This window comes from Macrotis lagotis, chromosome 1 (genome assembly GCF_037893015.1).
Source record: "Macrotis lagotis isolate mMagLag1 chromosome 1, bilby.v1.9.chrom.fasta, whole genome shotgun sequence".
Classification (NCBI taxonomy): domain Eukaryota; kingdom Metazoa; phylum Chordata; class Mammalia; order Peramelemorphia; family Peramelidae; genus Macrotis; species Macrotis lagotis.
In genome coordinates, this window is record NC_133658.1 from 428243662 (window position 1) to 428247366 (window position 3705).

The 3705-nt window shown below is 42.3% G+C and overlaps 1 pseudogene; it reads right to left on the reverse strand.

The window, feature by feature from the left end:
• Window positions 1-406: 406 nt before the first annotated feature.
• Window positions 407-1487, reverse strand: LOC141518738 (large ribosomal subunit protein mL45 pseudogene; annotated as a pseudogene).
• Between the last annotated feature and the right edge of the window lie 2218 nt (window positions 1488-3705).

The following is a 3705-nucleotide window of genomic DNA, read 5'->3' on the forward strand; positions in this document are numbered from 1 at the left end:
CATAGTTCCAAATTGTTTGACAGAATGAACAAACATGAATTTGGACAGACTTTGAAAGATAGTGGAGGATAGCAGAGCCTGATGTGATATGATCCATGAGGTCATGAAGAATCTGACACTACTGAATGGCTGAACATCTCTAAATGCTTTAGGCAAGAAGTACAAATGAGATTCAAAAAGGAAATAAAACTGAGAACCAAGGGTATACATGGTTAACCTATTTTTTTTTTTTAGTTTGAAACCCTGACAGGGTTTTATTTCAAACAACTGCTCCTCTTTCTTGAACTGAAAAGGAGGCCAATGGTGGCTTCTTTTTGTTCTCAGAAGTCATAACATTTGGAAGACCTGGTTTCAGATGCTCTGTGAAATGCTCCAAATCCAAATCAACAGACTTTCCCATCCCATCCTACTTGTGCCACTGAGTTGGCTGAGACTTTTTAACCTGCACGTTCATCATCTCTTCATATTCTTCCCATAGCTGGAGTTTGGGACCCAGGATCATCACCATCTTGGGGATGGGATCTTTAGAAGGGGTCCAAGCAGGGACAATTTTGCCGTGCATTCTCCAGGCTCCACATGGGTTTAAGTGTCTCTCAAATACCACATACTCTAACACATCATTGGGTACATCTTGTCCATACATCAACCACCCAAAACCATCATAGATAGCCAGGGTCTGACAAGTGTGCATGCGGATGGTGACCTGGCCATATATGTTGCCCTTACCCACCATATTTGGGCAACGAACATGAACTACCCTTGGTGGTTCCAGAGATTTCACAAAGCTTCAACATACGTTTTAAGTTGGATGTCCCACACTATTTCTGGGAAGCAGTGCTCTGTTACTAGGGCGTGAAGTCAGTCATGATCTGAAGTACTGAGGCATTGATGAGCTTCAACAAAGATCCACTGACCTTTTTCTGGGAAGGTCTTGATTCAGAAATCATCATCATATTCTCTCACTTTCCAAATTGCCAACTTTGAAGCCACACCATGCTTTAGCTTCTCTGCCTTCTGCTTCAGGCCAGCCTTGGAGAGGGATGTTAGTCAAGCATCCCCCTCAGGAGCAATATAAGCATCAAAAATCCCAGCTGTGCAGGTCAAATGAATGGGATGCTCAAGACATTCTTTGGGGATGACAATCCCTGCTACCCGGGCATGGTCTCGAAACTCCTTCTCAGTTTTGTATTTAGGCTCATAAATAGGGGGTGTAAGACGCTTCTTGGTCCTTACTGGGATCACAGTGATAGGCTGGGTCACTTGGGCTGGATGGAATGAGATTTCGAAACTCTGGCGAGAACACCAACCCAGAAGCTGAGACTGGGAGAATAACCCCTGCCTCATGGGTGCCGCCATGTTGTAAGCAACCTTCTATTTCAAAGTTTTGTTTTGGGTTGACAGTGCTGATGATGAATCTGTTCTAAATGGTTCTAATGGTTCTAGAAAACTGAGTACCTTGCTTTTTGATGATTTTGAACAACCTTCAAAAAACATTTTTAAACTATCATCTGTTACTGATGTTGTTATAGGTGTACAGAAACAGAGGCTAAAACCAAATCCCCCTTAACTTACATAGATATTGATCAAAGCAAGTTAAAAAAAATCCCTACCATTAAAGAACTAAACTTACAAAGAAATTGATTTATCAAGACATCATTATTACTTTTTTAAAATCATGAGTTTAAAGCCTATTTACCAGTTTGCTGGGTCTTCTTAATATCCTTATGATAACAAACTTTTCCTTTGAGGGTAGATTTAATTATTAGAAACAGTGAAAAGCTAAGTCTGAGGAGATCATCAAACTGGGTAAAAATGTTTCTTTGTTTATTTTTGCAAGGCAATGGGGTCAAATGACTTGCCCAAGGTCACAAAGATAGGTAATTATAAGTGTCTGAGTCTGGATTTGAACTCAGGTCCTTCTGACTCCTGAGCAGGTGCGCTATTCACTGTGCCACCTAGCTGCCCCTGTTTATTTTTGACATTTCATTTTATTTTATTTTTCCCCAGTTATATGTAAAAACAAGTTTTAACATCTGTTTTTAAACTTTTGAGTTTTAAACTTTGAATTCTCTCCCTTCTTCCCATATCACCCCCCCATTGAGAAAACAAGTTATTTGATATAGATTAAAAATGTATAGTCGTGTAAAATATTATCATAATAGTCATGTTGTGAAAGTAAAACTGGGGCAGCTAAGTGCTGCGGTGAATAGAGCACCAGCCTTGGAGTCAGGAGGATCTGAGTTCAAATCCAGCCTTAATAACTGCCTAACTGTGTGACCTTGGGCAAGTCACTTAACCCCATTGCCATAAATATTTTTTTTAAAAAAGAAAGTAAACCTAACCCAGGGACAGAGTCAAGATGGTGGAGAAGTGGGGACTCCTACAAGCTCTCCCCCAACCACTCCAAAACCTTTAAATAATGAGACTAACGGAAATCTAAAGTGGCAGAACCTACAAAAAGACCGAGTTAAACAATTTTCCAGCTGCAGGGAGGGTTGGTTGCACTGAAGTTAGTTAGAAAGGGTCCACAGCACAGCCTGAGCCACACCAGAGCAAACTGGTTCCAGCCATCCAGGAACAGTCCAAGGGGCACCTGAATACCTGGGGAGCATCTGGGTCTGTGACAGTGGTAGCAGTTTCTAGACCTCTCAGCCTAGGGATTTCCAAGAACAATTGGGAAGGTCAGCAAGAAAACTCTGCTGCTCCAGAGAGAGAGCAGAGTGCTGGCCTCAGCACAGACCCTGACCCAGGGACCAGGAGCCAGCCTGGGGAGCCACCCAGCAGCTGCTCCAGAGTGCTCAGCCCACAGCCAGTAAGGGGATCCAGGGAGACTGCAGAGATCTCTCTGCTATTTCTGAGGCAGGACTCAGTTGCTTTGCCCACACTCAGATCTAGGTCACAGTCTGGGGCCCCAGTGTTAGGAAAAGGAGCAGAAGACAGCAGAGCTCATGACCTGCAGAGGAGCAGAGACGCTCCCTCCAGGGCAAAGGGAGAACTGAGTGCAGGCCAGGAGAACAGTTATAGAATCTCATAAGACCCTGAAGGAATTGAGAACTTGCAGGTTCCAGGGGCTGTCCCAAAAACTCTCAAAAGCTTGGGACAGTGCATTCTCCACCCAGGAAGCAGAGACCCACCTTAACAAAAAGATAAAACCAAATCATAGGCTGGGGAAATGGGCAAACAACAGAAGAAAATAAATCCTACCATAGACAATTACTTTGGTCTTATAGAAGATCAAAATACACACTCTGAAGAAGATAACAAAGTCAAAGCTTTTGCATCCAAAGCATTTTATGTGAAATAACTTTCCTCATTCTACCGTCTCCTTTCACTTTCTCCCAGTACATTCTTTTCTCCCCCATTAACTCCATTTAAAATATATATTATTCCTTCAAATTCAACACTCTACTGTGCCTTGTCTCTATATATGCTCCTTCTAACTGCTCTAATAAATGAAAATCAAGTAAGGGAGGGGGGGAGAGAGAGGAAAAATTAGGAAGAGAAATGAGGGAGATGCAGGAAAATCATGAAAACCAAGTCAGCAGCTTGGTGAAGGAGATACAAAAAATACCGAAGAAAATAACATCTTAAAAAAGTTTGGGTCAAATGGAAAAAGCAGTTCAAAAGGTTAGGGAGGAGAAGAATGCCTTAAAAAGTAGAACGGGCCAGATGGAAAAGGAGATACCAGCTGTCTGAAGAAAATAA